The 15,205-nt window shown below is 41.1% G+C and overlaps 1 long non-coding RNA gene across 1 annotated transcript; it reads left to right on the top strand.

Annotated features, from left to right (window-relative positions):
* The first annotated feature begins 10,228 nt into the window (after positions 1 to 10,228).
* On the top strand, positions 10,229 to 14,980 carry LOC118634991. The gene is made up of 4 exons (XR_004960422.1): positions 10,229 to 10,256; positions 12,513 to 12,601; positions 13,433 to 13,515; positions 14,841 to 14,980. It is a non-coding gene; the product is annotated as an uncharacterized LOC118634991 (long non-coding RNA).
* The last annotated feature ends 225 nt before the right edge of the window (positions 14,981 to 15,205 follow it).

Genomic DNA, 15,205 nt, shown 5'->3' with positions numbered 1-15,205 from the left:
GTGGAGTAGGTGAAGCCAAGAACAAACCATCGAATTGGAATATAACAAGGCAAAAACATCCAGTCAGAACAGCAAAAAAAAAAAAAAAATGAGGACAGTGTCAGGAGCCTCTGGAACAACATCAAATGTACCAACATTCACATCATGGAGGTGCCAGAAAAAGAAGAGAGAGAGCAAGAAATTGAAAACCTATTTGAAAAAATGACAGGAAACTTCCCTAATTTGGCCAAGGAAATGGACATACAAGTCCAGGAAGTGCAGAGTTCCAAAGAAGATGAACCCAAAGAAATCCACACCAAGACACATCATTATGAAAATGCCAAAGGTTAAAGACAAAGAGAGAATCTTAAAAGCAGCCAGAGAAAAGTAGTTTGTTACCTTCAAAGGAGCTTCCATATGACTGTGAGCTGATTTCTCAAAAGAAACTTTGCATGTCAGAAAGGAGTGGCAAGAGATTCAAGGTGATGAAAAGCAACGACCTACCACCAAGATTACTCTATCATTTAGAATCGATGGCCATATCAAGAGTTTTCTACATAAAAAAAAGCTAAAGAAGTTCGACACCACCAACCAGTATTATATGAAATGTTGAAGGGTCTTCTTGAAGGAGAAGAAGAACAAAACTGTGAACAATCAAATGGAAATTAATACATATTTATCAACAATTGAATCTACAAAGAAAAGGAGCAAGCAGAACAGAAATAGACTCATAGATACTGAGAACTTTTTGTTGCTTGCCAAATGAGAGGTGTTGGGGAGATGGGTGAAACAGGTGAAGGAATTAAGAAGTATAAATTAGTTGTTAGACTGATGAACCTCAAAGGGAAGTGAGTAGGAAGGGTGGGATGAAATAAATCAAAGAACTTCTATGCATGTATGCATAACCAATGGACACAAACAACAGTGTGGGGAAGGCGGGGGGGGGGGGTGAATGGGGGAAAAAGGGAAGGGACATCTGTAATACATTCAACAATAAATAGTTTTTAAAAAATTGATAAAGGACCTAAATAGACACTTCTCCAAATAAGACATACAAATGGCCAAGAGACATGAGAAAATGCTTAATGTCACTAATCATCGGAGAGATGCAAATTAAAACAACTATGAGTTATCACCTGACACCTGCCAGAATGGCTACCATCAAAAATCATCAAACAGCAAGTGCTGGAAAGGATGTGGAGAAAAGGGGACTCTACCACACTGCTGGTGGGAATGCAGACTGGTGTAACCACTATGGAAAATGATACAGTGTTTCCTCAAAAAATTAAAAAAGGAACTGCCATTTGACCCAGTGATCCCACTTTATGAATAGATCCTAAAACCTGAAACACCAATCAGAAAGAATATGTGCACCCCTATGTTCACAGCAGTGCTATTTACAATAGCTAAGATCTGGAAAAGCCTGGGTGCCCATCCATAGATGAGTGGATAAAAAAGCTGTGGTACATGTACACAGTGGAATACTATGCAGCTGTAAGGAAGAAAGATTTCTTACCCATTGAGAGGACATGGAGGGACCTGGAGAGTATTATGCAGAGTGAAATAAGCAGTCAGAGAAAGACAAGTACGACATGAACTCACTCTTTTATGGAATATCACGAACAATATAAGCTGATAATCAAAAATGATCCAGAGACATTGAACTAGGGAACAGACTGACAAACCTTAGAGGGAAAAAAGTTAGGGGAGCGGGAAGAGATAAACCAAAGAATTTATGTGCATAACCAATGGACACAGGCAGTAGCTGAGGAAGGAAAGAGGGGTTGGGAGCAGGGAGGAGGGGGCCAATGGGGGTAAAATTGGGGGCATCTGTACTACTCTCTAAAATAAATAAACAAGATTAGAGGTATTTAAAGGATGTAATTGGACCCCTAAATAGATACAAAATATATGGAGTACCACCTTAAAACATTAGAATATATTCAGTTATTGAACAATGAAGCTATATTTACTATAAACATTATATTATGGTAGGGAAGGAATCACTATGAACATTATTGTACTGTTAGCTGAAAGACTTATTACCTAAGACATTAGGCCTTTTTTGGGTCTACAAAGTTGTATACCTGCTTGTGTACTGGACCTGGCTATTTAATGCAGTCTGTTGTCTAAGTTCTTTTTCTTATTCTGATTCCAATTATTCTAGTTATTAATGTCACTGGACTCTTTGTTCTCGGGCTGTCACTCAGATATACATTTTTTAAAACGCTCTTTTTAAATAATATACCACTTCATCTCTGTTAGTTTCCACTGGCATCCTCAGGGTCAATGAAACTGTTTGGTTACCCAGGGAAGTGCACCGCAGCCCCGGGCACGCTGGCATGCTCTCATACAGTGTAGGGGTCTACCAACGCGCAGCTGAACTGAGCGCTTTTGTTTGCTTGTTTGTTTTTTTAGACCTTAATCATTTTACTCAGAGAGAAGCATTACTATTCTTTGTTTTCACCCTGTGCTGTTTGGCTCAGCAGTTAGAGCATCGGCCTACGAACCAGAGAGTCCTGGGTTCAGTTCCCACTAGGGGCACATACCAAAAAAAAAAAATTTTATATATAATATTCTCCTTTTCTTGCACTTGAACACATTTTTTTTTTCTTTATAAACATGATTTGCTTTCATTTGGAGCACATTGGAAACCATGTTGGCAGTGGGTTGTCCAGGTTCGTATGAAGGTTCTTCTGAGGATTGGGTGGGGAATGTATATAAAAAGGTATCAGTACAAGGTTCCCTCCACTCTCTCATTTTGCCTCCTCATGTCTTAGTTTCTTCCTTCTCTCAACTGTGCCAGAGCGACTAATAGAGGCTTTAAATTTTACAAGCTTTATATCTCTGTTCCTTCATTAAGATGGTACTTGTGTTTTTGTTGCTGAAACTTAATGGTGGTAGCATATTTATGACCTGTGTAATCATCACTTTGGCTGCCATAACAAAGAACCACAGACTGGATGGATTAAACAACAGAAATTTATTTCTTTATAGTTCTGGAGAATTGGGTGCCAGCACATGGAGTTCTGATGAGGGCCCCCTTCTGGCTTCCTGCCTTCCTGCAGTGTCCTCCCATGGCACAGGGGGCGCTCTGGCGGCTCCCCCTTTTCTTCTAAGAGCACTAATCTTGTCATGCGCCCCCCAGAGTTTCATGGAAACGGAATTACCTTCCAAAGATGCTCCATCTAAATGTCATCTCGAGAGCTAGGGCTTCAAAATAGGGATTTGGCGAAGACATATTTCAATCCATGGCCATGCAGGACTGGGAATGTCATCGGTATGGAGTCCCAGGGGCACCACTGTGGAGATACTGGGACGGGAGAGGCCCGAGGGGGCTCACATCTTTCCCTCACTTTTAACCTGAACAGTTGTTTAACATGTATCATTTGAGGAAAGAGTTAGCAGGTCGGTTTGATCTAAGACTGTTTAATGGACTGCAGTGCTCGTTCCCCTTCTCTCCCGGCAGAGCTGGGGTCTCTTCTTCCCACCAACCCCCAGTGTTCCAGGGGTGTGCCCTCCGCGGAGCGCCTCGTGGGGGGAAGCAGCTCTTCATGTGCGTATGTGTCTGTTTTGTGAAGGGGGCTGTCCCGTGTCAGGTTTGACGCTGACAGGGAGGTATGATTGGGGGGCACGATCCTGAAGGAAGAAGTGCCCTGTGGTTTTTCATCACGAGAACGGAAGGAGTGAGAGGTTTAGTGACCCGAAGCTGCAGTGGGGCGTGGAGAACAGGGCACCACCTCCTTCATACCCAGAGGCGGGGGAGAAAGCAAAGCCTGTGTGACCACTGAGATCAGCTGCCCAACTGCTGTCTTTCCAGGAAACCCCGAGTCGGAAGAGCGGGAGGAGATGCAGAATGTGTTCACCTGGAGTGGGGCTCCCAGGGCAAAATGGGCGGCACTAGGGGGGTTCTGTGATGAGAGGAGGGGCCCTCACACACAGCTCTGGGGAAGGACGTCTCAGGGGAGGCCTGTACCTCACTCAGATGGTGCCTGATGCTGCCTGTGTGAAGGAGGTGGGTTAACCTGGAGGATGTGAGAAGCTGTAGTTAGACTCCTGCTGGCAGCAGAAAGGTTCAATCATCTGGTCTGTGCCTCCTTCAACTAATGTGGGGTGCATGTTGTGCATTTTTGCTTTTTAGGCATGAACATGCCAGTGGATACTACAGAGTGTCCTCTTATTTCTTTGGCAAACTGCTATCTGATGTACTACCAATGAGGACGTTAGCAAGTATTCTATTCACATGTATGACCTACTTCTTGTTAGGTAAGCAACAAGACGTAAGGAGGGTGTCTGTTGTCTCAGATGTAAGGGGAAGTCATTTATTTTCGAAAGCATGTCTTTGGTTCACAAAACTATAAAACCAGCCACAACATAAAGAAGCATCTATCTGTTTTTCACACTCTGAAACAACTGTTCTCTGAGGTTATTTATGTCAAGACTTTTTTTCAAATTAACTTTTATACCTATATATAAAACTATAGTTTACTCAGTGATAGTACGCTATATAGAGACATGAAAATAATTCATAATATATCTGAGACTGTGCAGGAGCTGCAATATTTATTACCTATTTAATTATGTTCATATACAGTGAAAGAAAGAGACTTTTGGGGATTATTCATTTAACAAGAATACTTTTTTTCCTTTTTTTATTAATCAATTTATTTTTATTACAGATGTTTCTCCTTCCCCTCCCAGACAGCCTCCTCCCGCTATACCCCACCCAAGCAGTGTTGTCTATGTCCATCAGTTACCTCATAGTTGTTTTAATTTGCATCTCACTGATGGTTAGTGACGTAAAACATTTTTTCATATGTCTCTTGGCCATTTGTATGTCCTATTTGGAGAGGTGTCTATTTAGGTCCTCTGCCCATTTTTTAATTGGATTCTGTGTCTTCTTTTTTTTTGAGTTGTGTGAGTACTCTATATATTTTGGAGATTAACCCCATATCTGATGTATCGTTGGCAATTAAGCTCTCCCATATAGTGGGTTTCCTTTTCATTTTGATGCTTGTTTCTTTTGCTGTGCAGGAGCTTTTTATTTTGATGTAGTCCCATTTATTCATTTTGTTTGTTTGTTTGTTTCTCTTGCCTTAGGCATTCTATTAGTGAAAATTCTGCTGGGTGTGAAGTCTGAAATTTTGTTGCCTACATTTCTTCTAGAATTTTTATGGATTCACAATTCACATTTAAGTCTTTTATCCATTTTGAGTTTATTCTTGTGTGTGGTGTAAGTTGGTGATCTAGTTTTATTTTTTGCATGTAGCTGTCCAATTTTCCCAACATCATTTATTAAAGAGGCTGTCTTGACTCCATTGTATGCTCTTGCCACCTTTGTCAAGTATTAATTGAGCATAAAGTCTTGGCTCAATTTCTGGGTTCCTGGTTCTGTTCCATTAATCTACATGCCTGTTCTTGCGTCAGTACCGGGTTGTTTCAATTACACTGGCCTTGTAGTATAATTTGATATCCGGTATTGTCATTCCTCCTACTTTGTTCTTTTTTTTCCCAGATTGCTTTGGCTATTTGTAGTCTCTTTTTTTTTTGGTTTTATAGAAACTACTGAAGTTTTTGTTCAAGTTCTGTGAAATATGTCATTGGTATCTTAGAAGTCCATTGAGCAGTGGAGTGTTGTTGGTATTTTAATGGGGATGGCACTGGGGGATTTTTTCATTTACTGAGGACAACAACCCAAGGCTCATCAAATGATTGAGACTAGTAGCCTGCAGGCAAAAGCTAGAGAAATCCTAAACCTTTGATTGGCCTGCAAATCTATCCAGAAAAGTAAGACTTGACAGTGGTGTTTAATATGGGTTCTACCTCACTCATCCAAACCCAGTAGAGGGAGCCACAATCAGCATAACACCAACACCCACAGGAAAAATTGTCAGGCTCCAACACCCATTCAGAAGCCAAAATGGTGAAACAAAGAAACAAAACCCAAATGAAAGAACAAGAGAATTCTATAGAAGAAGAGATCAATGGAATGCAATTGAGCAAGTTATCAGAGGAAGAGTTTGGAATAATTATAATGAGAAAGCTCAGAAACATGTGTAAAGAGCTCAACAGCACAAGTAAAGATATAGAAACATTGAAAATTAACCAATTGGAAATGAAAAACCACCAAACAAAAATGTAGGATGACATAGCAGAAATAAAGAAGACATTGGAAAGAATAACCAGCAGAGTAGAGGAGGCCGAGGACAGGATCAGTGGATTAGAAGACAGGGTAGAAAAATCGCCCAATCAGAGCACCAAAAAGAACAAACAATGAAAAAACAGAAAGACAGTGTAAGAGAACCGTGGAACAAACGAAACATAACAACATTCGTGTCATAGGAGTTCCAAAAAAGAAGAAAATGAGCAAGGATTAGAGAATATATTTGAAGAAATAGTGACAGAAAACTTCCCTAAATGGTGAAGGAAAAAGGCATTCAAGTTGAAGAAGCACAGAGAGCCCCAAGTAAGAAGAACCCAAATAGGCCCACACCAAGACACCTAATAATTACAACGCAAAAAAGTAAAGACAAGGAGAGAATCCTAAAGGCAGGAAAAGATAGGCAACAGGTTACCTACAAAGGAACCCTCATGAGTTCATCATCTGACATCTCAACAGAGACATTACAGACCAGAAGGGAATGGCATGAACTAATCAAGGTAATGGAAAACAAGGATGTGAATCCAAGACTACTTTATCCAGCAAGCCTATCATTCAGAATAGAAGGTGAATTATAGAGCTTCCCAGATAAAAAGAAAAGAAAGGCTAATGGAATATTTTAGCACCAAACAAGCACTGAAAGAAATGTTAAAAGGACTGCTGTAATAAGCAAAAAAAAAATAGGAGAAAAACATAACCACAACCAAAAAAAAAAGGCAATAAATAAGTAGGTATCAATAATAACCTTAGCCCTGGCCAGTTTGGCTCAGCGGTTAGAGCGTCGGCCTGCGGTCCGGAGAGACCCGGGTTCGGTTCCCGCTAAGGGCACGTACTTCAGTTGCAGTTTGTCCCCGGCCCTGGTTGGTCGTGCGGGTGGCAGCCACTCGATGTGTCCCTTCACATCGATGTTTCTCTCTCTCTCTCCCTCCCACTCTATCTGTACAAAAAAAAAAAAATGGAAAAAATATCCTCGGGTGAGGATAAAAAAAATAAATAAATAATAATAATAATAATAACCTTAAAGGAAAATGGGTTAAATGCTCCAATCAAATGTCACAAAGTAGCTGATTGATAAGGAAGCAGGACTCATATATACCTTCCTTGCAAGATACCCCCTTCACAACAAAACTCACATAGGTTGAAAGTGAAGGGATGGAAAAAAATTTTTAAGCAAATGGAAAGAAAATAAAGGCTGTGCTAGCAATAATCATATCCAATAAAATAGACGTCAAAATAAAGGCGATATGTGGAGACACAGATAATAGCGAAAGGATCTATCTAGAAGGAGGAGGTGCCTTGGTAAATATATGTGTCCTGATTTGCATACCCAGAATGCACTGCACCGAATCGACGTTTAAGGAGAAGAAACTTAAAACTTCTTCCCCTTATATCTTTTTGAAAATTAGACTTTTGGTTCGGAAATGATTTGCAAGTTTTTAGTAAGGCGCTGAATCCTGTCATTAGGTAGCCACCGTCAGTGTAATAGTAGTGGCTTTTACCCGAGGAGTGCCTGACAGTATCATTTGGCATGTTTCTCTCTCTCCCATTTTTTTCGTGTGGGAGGCAACCAAAAATTTTTGGTGGCCTTGCTTCGGCGAGGCATCTTAAAAACAAAAAAAGACAAAAACGTGTTCAGTGGTTCACTTACAGTCAGCTTTTTCCATATTTGAGCTCTTAACTTGTTTTTGCGAGTAACACCCTTGAAGCTTCTGACTTCTCTAAACCTTTCAGTGTTTTCTTTCATTTTGTAGTTAAGTTATTTTCTCACGCAATATTGTTAATTTTGCGGTTGAAATTGGTACTTTCGTTTCCTAATGTGATTTCGTTCTTGGATTTTATAGAGAGTTAGTTTCTGTTCTAACATGTGTTTTATCTTTGATGTTTCCTTGTGCACTTAAGAATAATGTGATGGCTGTAATTAAAGGGAATAATTTTCTGTGGAAACCTGTTAAGTCCATTTGATGTTAGAGCATTACTTAGAGTCTGTTTCCTTGTGAATTTTTTTGTCTAGAGGATAGTGATGTCAGTGGAATGTTGTCGTTCCCTGCTGTGATTGCATTGCTGTCAATTTCTCTTTTGAAAACCCCCAGAAATTTTAAAATACATTTCTTTGTTTTTATATTTAATGCACACGTTTATAGAGGTTATTTTTCCTTGTTGAATTACTCTTGTCAATATGTGACGGTCCTTTGCTGTCTCTAGTTTTGGGAAGGTGTTTTCTATCCACTGAGACTCAGTCTGTGAGCATTTTGTTGGGAGATGCTTCACTTGCAAATAAGATCCACGTGAGTTATGTTGTCCCTTTTTATTTTTAATCAGCCTTGTCGAAACAAGGCCACATAAAATTTGGTTGCCTCAACCCAAGAAAATGGAAGAGAGAGAATATCCCTCCAGAAGTTTTTTAATGGATTTTTAATTGGTGCATATATTTTTACTTAGATTATATCCTCCTGATGGATAGATTCTTTCAATATTATGTAGTGGCCTTCTTTGTCTCTATTTATGGCCTTTATTGTGAAGTTTATTTTATCGGGTATGAGTGTTGCTATTCAGGCTTTTCTTTTCTGTTTGCTTGAAAAATTTTTTCCATCCCTTGACTTTCAACCTATGTGAATCTTTCTTTGTGAGGTGGGAAAAAATACTTTTTAAATAGATGTTGAGAGATTCACATGTGCATCATGTTTAGGTTTGTCCCCTGGCTCATTGCCTTGGAATATCCACATGTTTCACTATACACACACACAGCAGAAATGTATATATATTTTGAGAAAGCGCTATAGGAGAATATCCACTGATTGAGTTTAAACTTTCATTTTACAAATAAGGGGTGTGTCTTAAAGAATTGGAAATAGGGCCTGTTCAGTTCGCTTCAGCGGTTAGAGCATTGGCGTGTAGACTAAAGGGTCATGGGTTCGATTTCGTCCAAGGGCACATACTTCAGTTGCAGTTCGTCCCCAGCTCTGGTCGGGGTTGTGTGGGAAGCAACCAATGGATGTCTCTCTCTCTCTCCCTCCCTCCCTCCCTCCTTCCCTCCCTTCCTCTATGTGAAGGTAAATGGAAAAATATCTTCAGGTAAGGATTAAAAAATAAAATTAGAAATAGAACCTGGATCCTCAGCTCCTTACTGTGTTCTTACGGCTGCTCCAAAATCTTCAGAGTATGTGACCCACAATACTGCCCCGTTATAGCTTATAAGGTCATTTGTGACACTTCATTTATCCCATACTCAACCTCAAGCTTCGTGGTACTTTGTCTCGGAGACTGGGGTTCTGGGATCACCCCTCAGATGGTGAAACCACTGGGACGTCATGTGAGTCGGATCTTCCCATTTCTTCACTGACAGTTGCAGCAGTGAGTAAGGTGATGTCTGGGTGGACGGAGTGTGCTCTTGCCAAGCTTCCTTCCTAGAGAGGAGGCAGCAGAATCCTCGCCAGGTGTGCTGCCTCCAGCTCTCCATAGACTCTCAGAAATTGTTAATAATTACACAAGAAGGGGCAGTGTGCTACATGAAATTGCTTATGCAGTAGTATACAAAACAAAGCTTATGCCCTGGCCAGTTGGGCTCAGAGGTTAGAGCATCAGCCTCTTGACCAGAGAGAGTCCTGGGTTTGGTTCCTGCTAAGGGCACATACCTCAGTTGCAGTTTGTCCCTGGCCCCGGTTGGGGTTGTGTGGATGGCAGCCAGTAGATATGTCCCTCTTACATCGATGTTTCTCTCTCTCTCTTTCCTCTCTTTTTCCCTCCTGCTCTATCTGAATAATAATAAAAAAGAAAGCTCTATGATAATTTAGTACAGTTATACAGGAGACAGTGAAATTGGTCACTCAGGGTGAGTGGATAGAGGATTCGTTTTTCATTCTGATGTTCAGTTCTCAAAATATTGTAGTGTTGTTTGCATAATAAACAGTCCCGAACACACAGTAACCTAAATGGTTGGACTAACCCCATCTTTTCTTCTGAAGGATTGAAACCAACGGTGGAGGCCTTCTTCATGATGATATTTACCCTTACAATGGTGGCGTACACGGCCAGTTCTATGGCACTGGCCATAGCAGCAGGTCAGAGTGTGGTATCCATAGCAACACTTCTCATGAATATCTCCTTTGTATTTATGATGGTGAGTAGGAACTGTGGTCCTCAGAGAACTAATTATTTCTCCTCGTTTCTTCCTTCAAATTTACCTGTCTTGGAAAACTAGTTTTGAGGATTTTGTCAATGGGACTCTTAGCTTTCAGGAAGCCATATATCAAAATATAGTTTATACCCCGGCCAGTGTGGCTCAGTGGATTGAACATCATCCCACGCTCTGAGAGGTGCCTGTTGGATTCCTGGTCAGGGCACAGGCCTGGGCTGTGGGCTCCAACCCCAGTGTGGGGCATGCAGGAGACAGCCAGTTAATGTTTCTCTCTCACATTGTTATTTCTATCTCTCTCTCCATTCATCTCTCTCTCTGAAATATCAATAAATAACATATCTTAAAAATATATAGCTTATACTAGAGGATGTACCAGCTTTTTTGTCGACCTTACCTAGCCTTTTTTTTTTTTGCTATCATTCTAATATAGTTACTATAATTTTAATTAGCATGTTATTAGAGGTGAGAGTTTAAAGGATGCTTTTTGCACCCAGCCAAAGTGGAACAGTTGGTTGAGCATCATCCTGTGCATCTAAAGGTTGCTGGTTTGGGGCAAATGACTGATGTTTTCCTCTCATATAGATGTTTCTCTCTCTCTGTCTAAACAATGCCAGGTTCATTGCCTGACCTCTGTGCTGGTGTTAAAGAGCTGCTGGCTTAAAACTCCGGCAGCTCATATGGTTTGTTTGAATCAACTAGTTTCCAAGGGAACAGCTAAGCTCCATGAGAAACAGAACAGGGTATGGCATGGGTAGTCAGTCTTTCGTGGGTTGCTCCTGTAGTTTGAAAAGGTGTGCTTTAAAAATATTGAATAATTCCAAAGTCCAAACAGTACAAGATCTCCTTTCTGGGTTCCTGACATTCTTTTGGATCTTACCTTTGTAAAATATTTGTATTCCCCTGTATTCTTTACAGACATAGATGATGGTGAAGGGGGACTGTTAGCACCTTTCCCCGTACTGCATCAAGTAACCAGGAACGCTTAGCCTCGTTACTGAATACGTGTGTCCTTTCTCCTGGAGTAGGAGTGGATGTCATTTAATATTATAGTTAGCCGAAAGTCTTTCCAAAGTTTAATTATCCATTTCTGAGTTTGAAAACTATCAATCTACATATAATTAAAAATGAATAAACTGTATTTCCTATAGTGCTGTCTAATAAATAAAATGCCATTTAGTATATAAAACATTTGTTTTATATATAGGATACTTTGATTTATTATGATTATTGTAGTTGTTGATTATATAGAGAACTTGAAAAACCATTCACAACTGTATTTTACTGAGAGATGTTATATAATAAGCACTTGATTCAATCAAGTTGAAACACATGTATTCCCACCAACATCATGGTCCTTGTTCTGCCCATCCCGCTGGGAAGTGCCAGTTAGAAGTTTTGTATGAACTTTTTATGTAGCCATCTCTTGCTGGAGTGGTCCATCTGGGGTCTCCATGGCAATACTGCTTTTTGGTAGCTTGAATGAAGGTATGGGTTATATTTGTGCTGCACTTCACATTATGCTGCACTAGTTCTAGGCCTTGGGTTATGTTAGGCATGCATTTGAACCCCAAATATTTCCTAAAGTCACTTGGGGATACCCTTGTAAATCACAAAGCTTACAGTGTTAAGGAAATATAAAAAGGCATGAGTTGCTCAGAATATGTGCTAGCGTTTTGTTTTGTTTTTTTTATTTTAGAGAGAGGGAGAAGGAGAAAGAGAGGGAAACAATGATGAGAGAGAATATGGATTGGCTGTCTCATGCATGCCCCCCACCAGGGATTCAGCACACAACCTGGGCATGTGCCCTGACCAGGAATCAAAACTGCGACCTTTTGGTGCATGAGTCAATGCTCAACCACTGAGAAACACCAACCGGACTGTGCTGGTGTTTCTATTGGTGGGAATATACAGTGGTTGTATCATTAGAACAGTCAGGACAATACCTTCGATTGTGTGCAGTTGCAGAGAAAGTAAAAGCCTTGACAATTAAGGATCTTCCAATTAAATGAAATACAGCTACATTGTTATTCCTTTAAAACTACAGACAGCCTCAGCTAAGAGAGGAATACACAGGCAAAGAGGACATGGTAAGCGTTTGAGTAATGGAAGGAATTTCAAGAAAGTGTTGGTCTTAGCAGAAAAGTTCACAAGGTTGTAGGAGACTTAAAGAGGTTATTGTCTAGAACTCCTCATGGAATCACTTCACCAGATCTGACTGTTGGGATTTGCTCTCTGTAGATTTTTTCAGGGCTGTTGGTCAATCTCAGGACCGTTGTGCCTTGGCTGTCATGGCTTCAGTACTGGAGCATCCCTCGTATGGCTGTGCGGTAAGTTTTCCTCTTCTGTCCCTGTGACTAGTCGATTGTTCCCAAGCTAGGAAGAAGCAGAACAAAGCCTGATTATCTCATGTCCCCAGATGTGCACCGTGGAGGTTGCCAGGAACTTTCTTTTAGGAGCAGTGAGGGAGCGTTTCCTCGTGAGCCTTGGGTCACCCTGTTGTGTGAGGGAGGTGAAGGGTGGGGGCTCACTCAGAGTTAAGAAGAAAGATTGACAAATTCATGTAAAAACAATGTACTTGTATTTCAGTTCTATAAATAAGGAAATAGTTAGGAGGATGAGATCCTAGAATTTGTGTTTTATATTGAAAGGGAAATTAGAAGAAAAATGAAGACCATGTAATGTTCATAGCCACTGTTGCCTATAGAATCCAATTAATCAACTCTAAATAACTGTCTTAATATAGTATAACTGAGTTTCTAACTCCCAAGAATTGTACTTGATTTTGATGAAAACAAAGAACAATACAAAAGATTATTACATAAATAAAAAACAGCCATTGAGTATCAGTGTATCATTTTAATTACAGTGTTTATGAGGTTGTAACATTGGAGAGAGAAGGAAGACAGTGCTATGGGGCAATATAGGCAGAGGTGTGGTCGCTTGGCCAAATACTTTCTTTCCTTTGTATTAGAAGCCACAGTCTCACCCTTAGGCTCTTGGTTAACAGGAGCAGTCATTTTAGTTGCTCTCCTGTGGCAAAGACTGTGAACGTGAAGCTTGGTTTGTTTTCAGAAGTAACAATAAAGATCAAACTAGGAGGAAGCTACTTTGGAAACTGAAATTTCACACAACCTTGCCCACTTGCCCTTGTGTTGTAGGCTTTGCAGCACAATGAATTTTGGGGACAGAACTTCTGCCAGGGACTCAATGTAACAGCAAACACTACCTGTAGCTTTGCAATGTAAGTCTGCATTCAGTGTCATAATGGGTTTGCTTCCTGGGAGCTGTGGGGGGGTGGAAAGGCCACTGGGCTTAGCTGGTGTGAGCCCTTCAGACACTGACTGCTCGGAGACGAAGTTTTCTTATCTGCAAAGTGAGCTGTTGTCCACTAATGCGTATGAACGTATGGTGCAACTCTGAGATAGTCTAAAATTGTATTTAGTTTGAAGAACTGTTTTTTTTATGTGCCATTCGCTTTGAGCCTTTTAAAAGATTTTCCTTGCTGATATGACTGTGAGTGTGAGATTTGATTTTCAGAACATTTGCTTTTGAAATGAGCTGCTTTGCTATTTCAGCAAGGCCTCACAGTGCCTGCCCTGTGTGGGGTACGTGACGAGTATGGGTCCAACCTTACAGCTTCCTGCGAGTCCAACCCATGGCCCGGACTATGAGCTGAAAGGGCAGCAGCATTGGAAAAGGAGTGAACTGTACAGTCAGGAAACCTCTCGGAAGAGAAGGTTTCCTTATCCTGACCACTACCCCTCTTTTTGACCTGAGAATGACATTATAGGTGGGGGCAGGGAGACGGCTAAATCCCAAGCGTCGTGCGGCAGTGGTACCAGACAACAACTGTGGCCGTGCCGGGTGCTAATCTAACCCGTGGCGGGGCTCCTCCTGCTCTGCCCCAGCTCCCCCCAAGGCTCCACCTGGTCACTGGGCCTGCTGGTGACGCCTCGTAGCTGAGCACCTGCCATGCTCATTCCGGCCTTGGTGCCAGAGCTGACGGGGTGCCACTGTCGGGAAGGCCTTCCGCACCCCTCTCCTGGGTTCGGAGTTCTCAGCCTGCATTCTTTGTACGGCTGATTTGGGGTAATGAGTTCTAGAAAGAGTTTTCAGCATGTTCCTAAGGGCCTAGCTGTCTTCTGTTAAAGCAGAGGTTTGGCCCTTCAGGAGTAAGTGAGAACTTACTTGACAAACATTTCTGCCCTTTGAAGAGAGCAGCTTCATAGATTAGGAGCCAAATGGATCTGGAGAGGAGAGCAACTTGGTTCAAAGTGTGACTCTGTGAACTTGGCCAAGTTCCTTAAACCTTAGTCTCTTCATCTTTTACATGTGTATAATCACCACCCCATTGAGTTGTTTTAGGGGTTAACTGTTATATGCAGGTTGCTTAGCATGGGATCTAGCAGAACTATAAGTACTAACTGACTGTAAGTGTTACTGTATGATGGGATAGTTATTTCAGTCTTAGTAATCCGTAGGCTTCTTTAAGGAACAGTGCCTATATTGAGTAAAATTGGACAGATGCGAAGAATGCAGTCATAGTCTCTTTCTGTTGAATTTCAGATGCACTGGAGAAGAATTCTTGATGGACCAGGGCATCGATCTCTCACCTGGGGCCTGTGGCAGCATCACGTAGCCTTGGCAAGCATGACTGTTGTCTTCCTTACAGTGCTGACCTAAAATGGTTATTTCTTAACAAATATTCTTAAATTCCTCTTTAATGTACATGATTGATCTACATAGTAAAAAGGGAGCACCCGGCCAGGTGTCTCAGTTGGTTAGAGTGTCATTCTGATACGCCGAGGTTGTAGGTTTGCTCTCTGGTCAGGGCACATACAAGAAGCAACCAGTGAATGTATAAATGAGTGGAACAATAGACCTCTCTCTCTCAAATCAGTCAAAAAATAAAATAAAATACAAAAGGAGCA

The sequence above is a fragment of the Molossus molossus genome, unplaced genomic scaffold (genome assembly GCF_014108415.1).
Source record: "Molossus molossus isolate mMolMol1 unplaced genomic scaffold, mMolMol1.p scaffold_m16_p_1, whole genome shotgun sequence".
Taxonomy (NCBI): domain Eukaryota; kingdom Metazoa; phylum Chordata; class Mammalia; order Chiroptera; family Molossidae; genus Molossus; species Molossus molossus.
Note: the sequence above shows the minus strand (reverse complement) of the source record. Positions and strands in the feature narration are given on the sequence as shown.